The sequence below is a fragment of the Sciurus carolinensis genome, chromosome 2 (genome assembly GCF_902686445.1).
Source record: "Sciurus carolinensis chromosome 2, mSciCar1.2, whole genome shotgun sequence".
Classification (NCBI taxonomy): domain Eukaryota; kingdom Metazoa; phylum Chordata; class Mammalia; order Rodentia; family Sciuridae; genus Sciurus; species Sciurus carolinensis.
This window is the reverse complement of record NC_062214.1, coordinates 182,298,650-182,316,864: the sequence shown is the minus strand read 5'-3', so window position 1 is coordinate 182,316,864 and position 18,215 is coordinate 182,298,650.

The window sequence follows — 18,215 nt, the reverse complement described above, 5'->3', positions numbered from 1 at the left end:
AAATGTTTAGAAAGAAATTATTTCCTTTATTACATAAGTGACTTTGGAATATAAGGTGGTAAGTTATAATGTTTTGCTCTAATTTGTCTATGATTATGTTAGAAAAGAAATCATAAGTGACCAAATAATTAGTTAATCTAGGGCAAATTAAATTCATAAAATCTTAGAAACATAGACCAAATTGAGATTTACACAAATAAAACTGAGAGTACATTGATTAAAAGATTATCAGATATTACTATAGTAAGTTAACTATTTAGTATTCTGCTACATATAATAACTGTGAAGCCAATAAATAATGCTAAATTTTTTTAGCTAAGTGGCTTTTGAGTTGATCATCAAATTCAAAGTTTTTAAAAATTTTTATTATTTGAATGGGAGGATATGTATACCATGGAGCTAATTATTATTGTATCATAATCATTGATCACTTCCAAAATATTGATTCTGAGAAACCTAAGGATTATGGACTGACTAATAAAATGTTAACATTTTTCTCAAGTGAAATTTTCAATTAAAGCCCTTTAATTTGGAATGCCTTCAAGGAGGAATCCCTATGGTGTTTGCTCTAGGTTGTCATACTAATGTATATTTCTTTAATTCTTACTAAAACAGGTATATTCTGACATGTCAATTTTTGCCAAACTAAAGTTTGTCAAATTATAAGTGTGCTATGACATTCATTGACTGAATTTGCCTTTTGAAGATGCCACTAAGAATAAATTCTTCCTATGTGTTCATTGGAAATTTAAGTTTCTTTCTCTTAAAATTGTATCTTTTTATTATATTCCCACTTTGTAATGTGTTGTTTCTTTGGTTCTTATTTTTGGTAATACTCTATCATACGAATATTATGTCATACATATTAAATTTCTACTGTTAATTTGAATTTTGCTTTGTTGATTTTGCCCATGGTATTTAAATTCAGGAAAATCTGATTTTGATGATGTTTCATTTAACATTTTGTCTCACTGTTATACTTTTAATATCAGATTAATAAAATCTTTTTATACCCACTGTTGTAAGCAAATTTTCATAGTTTTTTTCATAGTGTTTTAAATGTTTTTGATGTTTAATCTTTTCCACTTAATTTGTTAATGTTGTGAAGTGAAGTTCTACTTTTTTTCACATTGATAAACAATTTGCTCACACTATCCTTTGAAAAACCCATCCTTGCCTCCGGGCCTTATCCCACATGTGGGGGTGGTTCTGAAGATCTCTATAATGTACTCAATTCATCCCCCTCTTAATTATTCAAGTTTTTTAAGGTTTTATATTTGCTTTAGCAAGTTCCCTACATTTTCCTACTTCATAACATATTTACTTCCCCAACCTATTTGCTCTTTAATATATTCCAATATATTTGTCAAATTCAATTTAAAAATCTCTGTGGTTTTGCATTGATATTTTACTGAATTCATTGAGCAACTACTCTAAAACAAACTTTTGCATTATTGAGTCTTTCTATACATTAATGTGGCAAATTTGGCCAAGTAATTGGATCTTATTTTTTATGTCATTAAATGCTATAATTTTCTCTGTAAAATATGTTGGCAGTAGGTTTTGGATTTATCCTAGTTATTTTAATAGGTTTTTATTGTATTCAATATTCAAAATCATATCTTCTCGATTTGTAGCTAGTATATAAGAAAGTATATTTTGTGTATATATCACTTTCATATAGCAATTAGACTGAACTCTCTCCTTTCACCAGATTTGCAATCCTTTATGTGTAACTATAAAATTTTTAAAACTCTAAAAAATGAGTTTTTTTTAAAATAAGTTTGGCATCAGATTTTATTATAAGGCCAAATCTGATCTGAACAGATGTGAGGCTATTTAAAGTCTTTATCTTAATTACTGTGAATATTCATAAGTTTCACTGAAAACATTAATGTGTTTGATTATGGGATGCTTCTCCCAGTCTGCTGAGAATGTTACATAATGTACAGTGATGCACCTTGTTGCTTTTCTAAAGTGCAATATTACTGAATTCTGAAACAACTATGGACCTGTTTCAGTTAAACAGCATGTTTTTCTTTGGAGTGTTTTTTTTTTTTTTTTCCTTGTAGATCCTCTTAGATATTTACTTATTTGGAAAATATCTTAAAAAATTGCTTTCTATTCCCCATTTTTAAAGCACTATTTTTTTAATATAAATGAGTATTGGAATTTATCAGATTATATTTTTCCATTTATTAAGACTTCTTTAAGCTTTTAATGTTTTTCTAGATTAACTGATTTTAAGAAATGAAATAGTTCTTATTTGACTAACCCAACATGACTTATTATACTTTGTGTATAATTCCAGATTGTTTGCTAATGTTTGTCTAAATGATTTTTTGATTATCATCTCATTCTGGTTTTGCTATCAATATTATAAGATTGATATAAAATGAATGAAGCAATCCCTCTTTTACATATTCAGAAACTTTGTATAAACATTACATTATGAAGAAGAATTAATCTCAAAAATAATCTGATTGAGGTGGTTATTTTTTCACCTCTCTTTTAGTGGATATAGGTTTAATTTCTGATTCAGTATTTTAGTAGTTCTCTCTTTGGGGAAAAATAATATTCTTTAATTTTTTAAATTTTATTTGTTCTAATTAGTTGTAAATAACAGTAGAATGCATTTATACATTTTGATAGATCATACATAAATGGAGTGTAATCTCCCATTTTTCTGATTATACATATTGCAGGATCATATTGGTTTTGCACTCATACATGTACATGAGGTAATAGGGGCAAATTGATTTTTAGGGTTAACTTTTGTTATCTTACATTCTTCTGGGTTGCAATTCATTTCATCTGGTTTGCAATTTGGGGACATGAAATTATTTATGATATTCTCATATTTTTAGTAGATAATTTATATTTAGTCATACTTTCATTTTTTAAATTCTTGCTTGTATTTTCAATATTTTGCCTTTAATAAACTTGCTGTTTATTTATATGTAAATGTTTTTCAGTAATCTTTATTTTTCCCTTCTTTTTCCAATTCATTCATTAATGTTTGTTCTGATTCCTATCACTTCCTGATTAATTTCTGTGTAATTTCATTTTTTTTCTTAAAGATTGTGCCCTACAGATTGTTCTAAGATAGTATGACTTTTGGAAAAAAATAACTTTGATGGTGTATTTTTAAATTTTTATTTTTTTAACCTATATATAGCATTCATATTTAGGTTATATTATTAAATGCATTCAAATTTAAAATTGATATTTTCCAAGTAAATATTATATTTTAAGTTTATACTATAATATCACTTTATCAAAAATGTATCTTAAAAGTATGCTTTGGATGGTCATGATGCAACAACCATGATTTTCTTTTTTTTTTTTTGGTTTGGGTATAGGGATTGAAACCAGGGGTGCTCGGCCACTGAGCTACTTCCTCCATCCTTTTGATTATTTATTTTGAGATGTGTTCTTACTAAGTTGCTGAGGTGACCTTGGACTTGAGATCCTCTCACCTCAGTCTCATGAGATGCTAAGATTATAGGAGTTCCCCACCATGTCTAGGTTCCCAATTTTCTTTTGATTTATATTTATGTTTTATATCTTTTTGCATTCTAGAAACATCAAATATTTTTGTCATTTTAATTGAGCATATTTTAGGCTAGATCTTACCTTTTTTAATACAAAGTTCCATAGGCTTTCCTTGTGTTTGATGACCTCGGCAGTGTTGAGAAATTTGGTAACTTATTAGAATAACTTCCAAGTGAGATTAGTCTGATTTGTTTTTCCTCAGACCAAGGTTATCAGTTTGGGGAAGGAAAATCACACAGGCAAATTCATACTTAACCCATTATAGCAAAGGTACTTACAGTAAAAATAACTTATGACTTTTGATGTTAACCTTGATCACCTGAATAGATGACGTTCCTCCACTGTGAAGTTACTCTTCCATTCCCCTTTCAGTCTCCTATGCTATGGAAGTCAGTTGAGCTTCACAGACCGCACTTGAGAAGTAGTCAACTATGCTTCATCTTTTGGGGGGTGAAATATTTATGTAATTTTTTTTTTTTTGTAAATCTGCATAAAAGTTTGTTATTTTGGGGGGAGGGGTACCAGTGATTGAATTCAGGGCCCTCCCTCACCGTGCCACATCCCTAGCCCTTTTTGTGTATTTTATTTAGAGACAGGGTCTCTCTGAGTTGCTTAGCACCTTGCTTTTGCTGAGGCTGGCTTTGAACTTGTGCTCCTTGTGCCTTAGCCTCCTGAGTCACTGGGATTATAGGCATGTGCTACCACACTCAGCAATTTGTCATTTTCTTCCACCTATTTATTGACTCATTTATTAATTTTTAGGATAGATTAAAAAAACATTATTAGTTGGAAATGGAAGCAATACCTTTATATTATTATTATTTTTTTTTAATGTGAGGCTAAGGATAGAAACTAGGACCTCATACCTGAGAAGCAAGTACTCCACCACTGTGCTACAACTCCAGCCCCAGCATAGATTTTTTTTGATATTTATTTTATATTTGGAATTAGAATATAACACTTGTTTATTTATTTTGCTGTTCAAGTTTTCCCAGCTTTGGTCATTGAGAATGTGCTCAGATGGATCCTTCAACATTCACCCATTATGAGTTTTTATTTTCAGTTGTCGTTTTTGTTTTTGTTTTTTCTTAGCAATTTCTTAATTTTGTAGTTTTCTTGGGATCATTTTGTAGTTTTCTTCCCCAGTCCTGGAATCAGCTATCTCTGCAAATGTCTCTGATTTCTTTTTTTGTAAATGGTATTAGAAGCCAAGACTGCATGCTTGATGTGCTCATTGCTACTGGGGTGTTCTTTGTTTCTATTTCCTTTCAGCTGACAGAGTAAAGAAATACATGTTTGGGTACCAATCTGTACATGTTCATACATTTATACATATTCCTATATGTAAATATTTGTGACAACATAAATGTGAGTTCAGCTCAACCTGAGTTCATCCTGATGTCTCCATCTCTAATTTATTTACCATATGTATCATTATAGCCTCCTGTGCTTGCTTATTTGTAAACTCCATTCCAAATTTAAGAAATCTGGTTATCAAAATGTGCAATCAATTTATTTAATTTGTAGTTTTGGTATATGTAGATAACTGTATCAAAATTTTTAACCCAAAATCCTATGAGAAACTACTTTATCAATTAGAAAACAGTGCTTACCTACAATTTCTTTTGCCTTTGATCTTTAATACCTACTAAATTTCCAAAGTTACTTAAATCAGCAACTTTTTTCCCCACCTCATTCCTTGAAGTCTTTCATACATTTGTAGTACAGTTAGATTTTTTTCTATTTTACGGTGTATCCTGAAATATGTACTCATAAATATACATTTTAAATTATTTTCATGGATTAAGAATCATTCTTTCTGCTATGAATTTCTATGAGCTTTGAAAATCCAGTTTCATGTCTCTGTCATTATAATATACAGAAGAGTCTCCCAGACCTAAAAAGTTCCATGTTCTTCAAATACTCAGTCCTCACTTCCTATCCCTCATCCCCTGGCAGCTATTGATATTCTTACTGGATCTACAACTTTGCTTTTTATGCAACATAATATAAATTGAAAATCAGTCTTTTCAGAAAGACTTCTTTCACTAAGTGACAAGATTAAGGCATGTCTTCCTGTGGTTTGTTGGCTCATTTCCTGTATTGCTAAAAAAACATAGCATCATATTTTATGGATGTATCACAGGTGTTCTATTCTTTCATCTATCGAAGGGCATTTGGGTTACTTTCAGTTTTTGCAATTTTAAATAAAGACATAAGCATTCATGTTGAAGACATATATTTCTAATATCAGCTGGGCAAACACAAATTGGTGGATCACATGTTAGGAAAACAGTGGATTTTCCTTTGTAAGAAGCTGCAAGCTGCCTCTCACAGAGGCTCTTTCTTTCCCAACTCCCACCACCAGTGCGGAACTGTTGTTGTTCTGCACACAGCAGAGCATGGGTGCTGGCCTTTGTCAGATTGCAGACACTCTAATATGCACTTACACTCTCATTGTTGCTTTCACTGGTAAATTTCCAAGAACAAGTGATCCTCTCTTCATATGCTTATTTGGCATCTATGCACCTTTTTATTTTTCATCAAATGTCTATTCAGATCTTTTACCTCATTTAAAATTGGATTGTTCATTTTTTGTTGTTGAATTTTAAAGATTGTTTGCACATTCTGTACACCAGTCTATCATGACATGTGCATTCTGAAAATGTTTTCTCTCAATCTGTAGCTTCTTTTCCTTCTCTTCACAGCGTATTGTGGAGGAGAAGTTTTTAATTTTATTGAAACCCAACTTGCCAATTTTTTTTTCTTTCATGGAATGTGTTATTGATCTTGTTTTCACCATGCAACTGAAGCTCCTATAAATTTTATCCTATGTTCTCTTCTTCCCGTTTTTATAGTTTTGCATTTTAGGTTTCAGTCTATAATCCACTACTGAGTTGGTTTTTAATGGAGAGATTGGCTCTATATTCCGGGGTTATTTTTGTTGTTGTTTTTTTTTTTTGCAGCTGGATAGTCAGGTGTTTCATCACCATATATTTTAATGATGCTCATGTTTTCAATTGGATTGACTTTCTTCCTTTGTTGACTAGGTTGCACGGATTTACAATGGGGCACTGCTCTGTTTCATTGATGTACTTATTTGTTCTTTCACCAATACCATGCCGACTGGTTATTGAACTTTTATTCTAAGTTTTGAAGTTGGGCAATCTGAGTCCTCCAACTTTGTTCTTCGGCATCATGCTGGATCTTCTAGGACTTTTGCCTTTCCTCATGAATTTTAGGATCAGTTTGGTAATTTCTAAACAAATATATCACTGAGATTTTGGAGGAATTTCATTGAATCTGTTGATCAATTTAAGAATAATTGGTGTATTATAAATATTGACCCTTCTAATCCAAGAACATGAAATCTATCTTCATTTAATTAGATCTTCCTTGATTTCTTTCAACAGGATTTGTATTTATTCACATATTTAGGGAGATTTATAAGTAAATGTTTCATTTGAGACAGGAGTATACTAAATGTTTTTATTATTTTAATTTCAGTTCCGATGATTCATTGTTGGTATATAAAAAACAAATGACTTATAATCTTATTTCATATGGCTTTGTTATAATTGCTTATCAGTACTAGGATGTTGAGTGTGTATGTGTATGTATATTCTTTAGCGTTTTCTACATATGCAATCATGCAGTCTTGGAGTAAGAACAGTTTTCTGTCACGTTCTAATCTATATGCTTTTTACTTTTTCTGATTTTATTGCACTGACTAGGTCCTGTCTGATAAACTCTTCCCCTCCCATGGCCAGAGCCATGAGCAAATCTTCAGGGTAAAACCTCATTGGGTTCAGAAGGTCATACATATAAAACTGGCTGGGTGTGATGGTACATGCTTGTAATCACAGTGGCTCTGGGGCTGAGGCAGGAGGATGACAAGTTCAAGGCCAGCCTCAGCAATTTAGCAAGGCCCTAAACATCTTAGTGAGACCCATATCAAAATAAAAATTAGGAAATGTCGAGGATGTCGTTCAGCAGGGTAAAGTGCCCCTGGGTTCAATCCTCAGTACCAAAAAAAAAAAAAAGAATATATATATATACACACACACACACACACACACAGCAAAACCACCTACAAAAATGGTTGGGTTCCTTTAGGATGGAAGATTCTGGGAGTTTCTCATTCCTGTGCTCCTCTGCACTCCTGAAGCAATTTGACAAAATTGTTATTTGAATGGTAATTCCCAGCAGTATTTAGCCATAGAAGCTTTCTTTCCAGGTAGTCAGATATGGGCTATACCTTTATGAATTGGCCTCTTTCTCCAGGTGTTAGTGGTATGTACTACCACTATTTAGTATATTCAATCTTCTGATTTAATGTATTCAATCTTCTAATGAATTCATGATTGATTTTTGATTTGTTCAGTTTTTTCATATTTTGAGGACGGGGTGGTAACTTTCAAACTCTTTCCATGTCAAAGATGACATTAGAAGTATATTTCTTTGTGTTTAACTTTTTTTTTTTTTTACTTATACATGGACAAATTCTTTGTTCACTACTGTTCTTAATATCTAATATTTTTCCTACCAGTGTAGTTTTCTTCCTTTGAAGTTTATTCTAAATTGGTTATCTTAATAATAGATTTTTAGTTGTACACTCTCAGTCTAGCTTTGTGTAACAGACCTTTATTTCATCGTCATTGTGAATGACAGATTTGTTGAGTAAAATTCTAAGTTCAAAACTATGTTCCTTGAGCACTTAGAGGATATCATCCAAGTTTTTTTTTGTTGTTGTTGTTGTTTTTTTCTTTCTTTTTTTTTTTTTTTTTTTGGTACTGGGGAATGAACCCAGGGGTGCTTAACCACTGAGTTACATCTCCAACTCTTTTTTTATATTTAATTTAGAGACAGAGTCTCTCTGAGTTGCTTAGGGCTTAACTAAGTTGCTGAGACTGGCATTGAACTCACAATCCTCCTGCCTTAGACTCCTGAGCTGCTGTGATTACAGGTATGTGCCACCGTGCCTGGCTTCATCTGACTTTCTCCTGACTTTGGTTATTGATAACAGGCTAATTGATATACACTTAAAATTATTCTATTTTTTCCCCTCTGTGGCTTACCAGATGGTCTATTTTTATTCAAATGTTTTCAACTTGTCTATTTATGTTATTGTGGTCCTGTTGGATTGATAGCCCTTTATTTATGTACTTATTTTACTTATTTTTGTGGTGCTTGGGCTTCAACCGAGAGTCTCTTGCTACTCCAGTGCTTTGCCATTTAGTTTCACTCAGCCCTAGACTTATGTTCTTAATCGATTTTGAGAAAAAAGTGACCTATTTCTAATTTTAACATAGTCCATTATCAATTTTGACTCTATTTGATAGCATTAGGAGAATTAATTTGTGCAGGGTCACAAAGCTAATAAGTCAGAGATTGTTAACTTGAGTCAATGTTTCTTTGGGTCACATAATGCCACATACTGTCTAAGATATACATAGTTTGTGAATAGTGTTATCCAGAGAATTAAAATAAATGTGGAGATAAGTCATGTTACTAAATGCTGTTAATTCATTTTCTTCTCATTATGCCATCACTTGTTTTTTATAAAATTGAACAGTTTTTCTGACTAAGAAAAAGTGGCAGAGGAATCTTTAAGTTTTTACAGGATTCATTAGTGATATTCTTCTAGCTGGTAGTCAAAACTTATCTGTCATATTTGATTACATAGTAAAGAATAATTCATTTTACATTGATAAAAGATGTGTACAACTTACTGACATTGTCCTAAAAGAGTTTTTCCTATTTTCTCCAGTTTTTAAAATTAACAATTTTTAAAAAGTAAGTGAAAAATCCCCACCAAAAATCACAGAGTTAGCCTTTAAGAGAACAAGATTATTCAGTTTCATCAAATATCAGTTATCAGGGCCTCCATTTGAGTTCACAAACATCACTTGTTCAACTTCATTCAAGGCCTGAAACACAAGAACTCCTAAGTCCCCTCTTGGATTCTCCAAATATGAAAGAAAATATTCAAATATGCAAAGTAAAGTATCCCCAAATACACTTAGAAGCTGACGGACTTTGTTCATTAGTGCAAAGAGGCTTGCTGAGACTGATGTCAGATGACTGCCTGACATAGTTTATTTGCTGAAGAGAAATGGAATAGAAAATAAAATTCCATTAAATATAGCACTTAGGGTTCATTAAGAGTGAATATCTCTATTCTCATAGAAACCATATTTAATGGTTCATGCTCAACTTACCAACCTCTCTCTGATATTTGGATCCCATTTTACAGTTGAAGAATAACGAAGAGATGTAGGAAACTAGAGGAAAATTCTCAAGGCCACATAGCAGACGAATGTCAAAATCTGAAATAACTTTCCCAAATTCTTGGGAATTCTATCTCTACCTTAAACCTTCTGTTCCTGTTTTCATTTTATATGACAGATACAAATAGGAATGAATGCTAGTATCATATAAATCACATGTCTAAAAATCAAACTCAAAAAACTAAATAAAAATTTAAAAAAACACACATCTAACATGTCTAGCATGTATCTGTCTTGTATATCTTGAGGTGGTTTACTTTTATAAATAATGAAAAGAAAACTTGAATAATGTTCATTTCCTTTGCACCCATCTTTGAGTAATTGAAAATATGTTTTCCAAGTGAACATATGGGTGATGTGTTTTTATTCTGTAAAATCCATGTAAACACAATTACCATAGGTCCTTTGTTGGACTTTTGGTTTGCTGTTGTATAATTGAGTTATTTAGTTATCTCAAGGGATAGCATTTGGAATAAAATCTGTCTTTTCAAGAGATACAAGTTAAACCACTTTCTTTGATAGGTCCTTTGACTGAAAAGGCTCTATGACGAACCTCCTATTAGAATCCAATTATCTTAAATTGTGAAATGTTAAAAGCACTTCATCACAATGTTCAGTGCTTTTTCCCTTGGCCTTAATGCAATCCAATGTTTGCCTCACCTTGAGTCTTTTGTAATGGGTACCCAGAGGAACTGTTTTAAGGAACAGGCAAGACTCAAATGTACTCTCAGCTCTTTAAAAATCAAGTCCCAGCCTCCTTAATAGGCACTCTGACAAAGTACAGTATATGTTCCCTGGGTAATCAATCAAGCTCTCTCAGAACCCATAAAGGAGCTAGCAGGGCTGGAGAGTGAGAGGCTCCTTATGAACAGCCTCATTGTTCTCACAATTAAGGCCAAAGAGGCCCTTGCGGAAGAGGTTTTGGGGATATCTGAGCGTGGGCTGTGGGAGGAAGGAGTCTTGGGAATGTAAACCATAGCTGTCCTTCCAAATCCAGAGAGATCCCCCTTGCAATGCAAAAGATGTTAATGTTTGATAAAAGCAAAACAAACAAGCACATTTAAAATTGCTGCTGCTACACCATGCTGTTTCAATATGTTGCTAGTTGGGAGATTGTAAACTCACCCACTTCACCTTTTGGACTGCATCCAAGCAAGCTATCACAAAACATAAACAGCTGGATTCTTTTATCTGATAGATATAATTAGAATTGAAGTGGGTTTTTAAAAACACTATTTCAAATTGTGACTGGTGGGTTTTATGAATTTCACTGTGTGCTCAAAGAAAATACACTTTTAAGGTTTGATGTCTTCTCATTCCATTAATGGAATTTAATTTTCACTTCTTTATCTTACTCAGGGCAAAAAGACAGGTGCATAGATACAAAGAGTTTAATTAAACTTAATCATAGATGCCTGTAGCTACATTAAAGGATATACAATTTGACATTAGTTACATTAGGGAAAAGGTAAGGGAAATGGAATTTGAGTGGATATTCAATATATTTTGCAGTTTGTGGATTTAATGTCTATAAGAAAATATAATGTAATGCTTCTATAGTTAAAATAAAATAAAGTAAAAAATACTGCACATAGGATAATGTCTTCTATAGATTCTTTCCAGAAATTATATTATAAAGATAACTGACAAGGAAGTTACATTTTCCAATAGGATAATATTAGAGTTGTGCTTTCTAATTATTGATGAGGATGATATCAACTAAAGTAGCTATATGCATATATCCCTGTTAGTTAGCAGTTATGGTACTTGAGGTTTGTTTGACTTACTCCACATTTATTCATTCACTTAGGTATTTATTAAGTGGCGATTCAATTAGTGGGCATTGATGCAAATAATGAGCATCACATTTACAATAAACTACAAACAAATAAAACTTAGACTAGCTGGAAATTTCTGAGAAAGTTTTGCAGTTTTGTTCTGTCAAAGCCCAGTGTGTTGTAGAAGAAAATTTATAAAATTGAGGAGAAATAACATTATGTGCAATGTCATATATATTAGAAGACAACATTAAGGATGCCTGGGAGAGATTAAGGTAAGTATGGATATGGAGGAAGATTCATATAGTCACAAAAATTAATGGGTGATTCATTCATTCACTCTTTAGAATGCATTTACTAAGTTTGTAACTATGCACTGAGTATTTTATTATGTTCTAGATTTTTTGGTGAGTAAGACCTAGGCCATTCAATTCTAGCAGCTTGCAATGTATGTTGAAGGATACTTCCATCTTAAAAATACATGAAGGCAAATTTTACAGCAATTTTACAGACACAATCTCAAGGAAGAGTAGAACACAGAGAAGGAATTTTATTGTTGTTGATGTTGTTGTTGTTTTTGTTTTTCGTTTTTTGTTTTTTTTCCCAGGAGAATCAATAGGGTTTTTCTAACAGATCTGAAACTTGAGTGGCACTTGACAGGAAAGTGTAGTTTGCCAGGTAGTTTTTCATGACTGGGCATTTGTGGAGTGACTGATTAAAGCAGGATTACCCTAACGGTAGAGATGGAAGTAAGGACAGATGGGAGGGATGGGTTCCTGGATGTATTCTCTATGGAGCAAACAGCATACCAAACATCTGCTATATTCTTCCTGTAATTATATTTTTAGTTTAAGCAGTGAAACTTATTATATGGATTTGTATTAAAACTGTCATTAAAATCTATGTTTCATTCAATTTTTCCCCAGTGGAAAAAGAATAATATGGAGAGAATAGGAGGTATTGTAAAATGGACTAAACTGAAAAATCAAATTACTTTTAACACAGCCACTTGTCAATCAAACATTTTTTTCAATTCATTGCCAGCTAGCATTTGTAAACCACAGTCAGAAACTCAAAAAGTTGTAAGTCGAATGAAATATATATATATAGTATACCTGGTATACTATGTACTATGGAAATTATGCTATGACTTAAAGAATTTAATTTAATGCCAAAGCATTAAATATTAAATTTAGCTAATTAATTTACTTAGTCAAAACACTAGAACTTTAGTCCATAGGACCTAGCGTTTTAACTGAATTTTGTATTGGTTTAGAATGAGGGTCAAAAACTGGCAGAGATGTAGACATAAATTATTGATCACATTTTAAATAACAAACAACCAAAAAATAGTCTCTAAGAGGAGCAATGATTTTTTTAATTGATTCTTTAGATAGCTCAATGCCTCTCTGGTCTTATCTAAGGTTGTTGGTGAGGATGCATGTTGCTGCGGGAGGAGCAAGTACATAAGCACTGGCTATTCGCAAGGGTGTCTCGCTTCTCTTCACTACGGTTTTCCCACATGGCTAACTGGGCTTCTTCTTATGCCATGGAGGCTTCAGGGTGGTAGTCGGAGGGGACCACATGCATTGCAAAAGCATGAAAACAGAACTACGGGAGTTGTTAAAGATGAACTTTGGGAACCACACAGTTTTACTTTTCCTTCATTCGAAAGGTGGAAGCTGGTCACAAAGATAGTTCAAATTCTGGAGAATGGCACTTTTGATTTATGAGGATGGCTGAGTCTCATTGTGAAAGTCATACAGGATATGAGATGTTGCCATGGCCGCCTTTGAAGACACTCACTGTCAGTATAGGTGACTGAAAAAAATTTAAATACTATTTAAATGAATTTAAGCAGTGTATGTATGCATTCTATCATTTTCTGATATCTCTTTCATACTCTCTTGTCTTTTACCAAGACTCTTTATTATGTCCTCAAAAGTACTAGTTTCCTAAACCTACTTTAGAGCACCCTAATTTACTTGTTAGAATTCAAGGAAATGGAAATTTTATGATAATATATAATCTATGAACTGTTTATTTTAAGCAATTTAAGGAGAAAAAGAATATCTTCTTTCACCAGGAAGAGCTACATTGAACAATACTAAAAAATATTGACTAAAGAAAAATTAAACAAAAATGGATTAATTCTTACATAGGGCAATTTGTCTGGTTGATATTATCTCTCCAAACTTGTGTCCCCAGGAACATTTAAAACAGGCAAGTAGACTTGAAAATATAGACAGTTTATAAGAACAAACATAAAAATAATAAGAAGGGATTCAATAGTAAAGGTGAGAATCCAGCAAAACCTCCATGACTTTGTAAAACGCTAAGTAGCAGCTAAAGCAGCAAGTGAGAATAAGATGAGAGAGAGAGAGAGGCTGTAGTTGCATGAATTATGCAGTTGTCTCATAATTAAAGTTGCATGAATAGGCTACAGAGCCCACGAAAAATTTTTCCTAGATATACTCATGTTTTAAAAACATGAGTTTGATTCAATTCTGTGTTTTTCTATTGGAAATGATATTATTCTATTTTGTCTGTTTAGAGGGCGAGTTAAATTAAGCTTGAAATTCTATGAGAGAAATCTGGCTCAGAAGTGTTTTGTAAATATTATGACAAAGAGTCTGTAGAAAAATTGCTGCAACCATGTTTGTAAAACAACAATATCTAAGTACTTTTCTAGCACTAGGTAACTGGCTCAGTGAAGAGGTTGACTTTGAATTTAGTATATATATGTATATATATATATATATATATATATATATATATATATATAAACACATACACACACACATATAAATACATGTAATATGGATTACATGTAATTTTGGAGCCATCAGTTTATTAGTATGCCACGAATTCTGTTAAAGATGTTTGACAAAATCATGACTTCTGACTTTATAAAACTCTAGGGGGACTTTTTTTGTCCTTTGGAGGAGTTCATTTCTAAGACGGACATGGCAAGCATTCTGTGGTTAGTACAATCTATCATTTTCCAACAAAGTTGTCTGTGTACACATTTTATAACAAACAGACTTTACATATAATCTCCATTGTAAATAACGATTTATAAGAGGATGAAGATACGTTGAGATTTTGAATTTTAATCATACTTATCTCCTGACTTTCTGTTGTTTAACAGGGAGAATAAACCCAAGGAGAGCCTCAGGGATCCAGCATTCTACAGTTTTGAAATCAAAGCATCAGATGCTTTTCCTAATAGGATTCAGTAAAACTGGCCTCCAAACTGATTGCGGATTTCATTCTGTCATCAAATTTTAAGTTTGAAACAAACTTAGTGTTCACCAGTTTTAATATTGCTTTTAATCTAAGAAGTCCATAATTCTTAGATTAGAGTTCTTGGCTTTTAATTCATAGTTCTTTTCAGATGACTATAATGACATTAATTGCCCTTTACATAAAAAATCCTTTAATAACAGCCATGCACCTATAATATAAAATCCAAAGGCATTAGAAGGAAAGCAAAGGCATCTGCTACTTCAAACCAATCCCCCGCCCCTTTCTTTTCCTGCTCTCAGGTCGTTCTTTATACGCATGTGACCAAAGCAATTGAAACTTTAGTTCTCAGAGCAATTTAAGATTTAGTTCTCTGTAATTGTTCTTGTGAAATTCTATCTTCAAGTGTGTGTTTTGTATGCAGAGTTCATGGATAACAGAACTTGTGCCATGGGCTTGGGCTGCACATTGCCTGCCTTCCTGTCACCTCTGGAGCAGGTTCTCAGCCTCTTCGTCCTCTACTTGCCTTGTGCCTATGCCAACCTCACTCAGGAATGAGCACTGGCTGGAACCCAGAGCAAGGCTCACATGTCACTGCCTTTGCATTTGGCCCCAGACTGCGTCCTAGTCATGGGTTCAGGGAAAGGAAGGAAAGGTAGGAGACCAAAACCTTCCAAGAGGCACTATGAGCAGGGCCAGCTACAGCTGTCCCTTCTGGGCTGGCAGCAGAAATGATCTGACACATGACTTTCTTGATGGGGATCTTGCAACTACCCCAGTGAGGGTATGAGCAGATACACAGAGATTGCTGCAGAGTGACAGCCTCAGAGCCAGACTCAACAGCCATTGGGTCTCAAGAAAACTGTGTGCAGAGTTAAGCTCTCAATCAGGATTTTGGACTTATTATTCATAAAATGAGAGCAAGATTTTTTCATCTAAATAATGGAAATAATCATAATAGATAACTTGTAAAGTTACTGTGAAAAATCAAGTGAGTGGATACCAGTACAGTATTAATAACCATACCTCAGAATCTCAGTGGCTTATCACAGTGAAGATTCATTTCTTGTTCCTTTCATCATTCTCTTCCCAGGTATGGTTTGTGTTTCTGGAACAGGTGGCCTCTGCATTGTTTAGAGGGAGATTTGGACGATCATTCAATATGTTTCTCAAAACAAGGCAGGCCCAAATCCATCTGGATCATTTTGACCACAGACTAGTTACCTGCATTCATTCAAATGGGCTAGCCTCACTGCATGCATGGGAAGCTGCTGAGTTATCCTGACTGTGTGCTTAGAAAGAACAGACAGAAAGAATTCAGAGCTATGTCTCTGTCCTTATTGGGAAAATGCCCCACTGGACATGTTTATGATTTCTTATGTTGAACTGTGAAGTAGGCTCCAATTACTCACCTTCTGTAAATTAATGAGGGTTCAATCTTTTGCCACACAAACTTATCATCCCTATTTGGATTTTGGATTACTCTGCATTTGCCATAAATGGCAGTTGTTCAACTATTCTTATTATGTGATCTAACCAAAGCGATCTCAAAGAGATTGGATCTGAAACTGGCTAACTTTGCTATGAAAAGCAGTTTTGAGGAGGTTATGGATAAGAGATGAATCTTTTTAGTCTACTCAGAGTCTAAAAATGCATCTCTTGGCCTACAGAAATGACCCATTTTACCAAGAGGTGCCCCAGACAATACTTAGCCAGGTAAATTGTGGGGAACATATAGGGGTAAAATACATCAATAAGAAATTCCATGTCTCTATTATAAAAAAAAATTTTTTTAAATCTAATTTATAGATTATATAATTATCTATCATTTGAATTTTCTCATTTAAATAAATTAATAATAAAATAAATTTCTGCTTTTGTGAAAGTAAAATTTGTAAATGTAAAGCTTGTAGATTACAAAAGATTCCCCCTATCATTATCCCACCCCTAGAGAGAGGTAGACACTGGCAACATTATTGGTAGGCAAGAAGTTTATTATATTATTGATATATGGTTTTTAGCTGTTTTCTAGTAAAAAGTTTGTCCTGGGCTTCTCCCATCAAGGCACATTTATTTTAGTCCTTTAAAAAAATATCCTGAAATCCTACTGTATTGATGCATCATGATTTATTAAACCAATTTGCTATTGATCAACTTAGGCTTCCAGGTTTTTGCCATCACAAAAATGCTTCAGTGAATACAATTTTATATACATCGTTGGGATATTATACCATAATATCTGAAGGATGAATCCTTTGAAGTGGAACTTTTCTTGGCGAAAGAGAATGTGCTTTTTCCATTTTTGACATATACTTCCCAAGCACACCATAATTTTAGATTCTGCCAAATTAATTTTAGTGGTGTCTCATGTCAGTGATTCTGCCTTCGGTGTGCTAGTGTGGGCAGCCAGCTGTGGATCGAAGAGTTTGCTGAGTCAATCCATATAAATCTGGATCCAAGGTTGGCAGAGGATACCTGACATCAAAAGACCGGAAACACTTTTATAATTTAAATGAAGGAACTCAAACATCCCAGGGGTGATGAATGTGAAGTTGATCCATCCTACATACTCTGTCCACTGGGCTCTGAATTATATTACTCATCGTACCTTCTCTTTTCCCTGTTGTCACAAGGCAGTTGCCAAAAAAGCCCTTGCCACATTAAAAGGGCAATGGACTCTTTTTTCAAACTTTTGGAGATATAAAGGCTGGTGGAAAGGCAGCAACTTTATGGCAAATTCAATAGGTTTAAGGGGAATGAAGAACTAGGAAGGACACAGTCATCTTGGTTCAGGCAGTGGCCAGACATGACAAAGGTTTTGGCACTCTCTGGACTACAGAATCATCAATGTCAATAAATAAATAAATAAATAAATAAATAAATAAATAAAAGGAAACAATACTTTAAGTAGTTCTATATATTAAGGGTGCAGTTTGTTTTTCAGCTGAAAATGTGTGAAGGATTAGGAGGAAGTTCTCTGATTCAACTCAGTTTGCTAGTCAATGTATATAGTCAATGTATAGTCTTACAAGAACGCTGCATGAAACTCTCTTGTGTCTTTTTCTTTTTCTTTTCTTTTCTTTTTTTTTTTTTTTTTTAGGTGGGGCAGGTACCAGGGATTGAACCCAGGGGCACTTAGCCCCTGAACTGAGCCACATTCCAAACCCTTTTTATATTTTATTTAGAGACAGGATCTTGCTGGGTTGCATAGGGCCTCACTAAAGCTTTGAACTAGTGATCCTCCTGCCTCAGCCTCCTGACCCACTGGGATTACAGGTATGTACCTCCTTGCCCGACTCTTGTGTCTTTTTCTGATATGACTTACAATTTTTAAATCTCGGTGCCT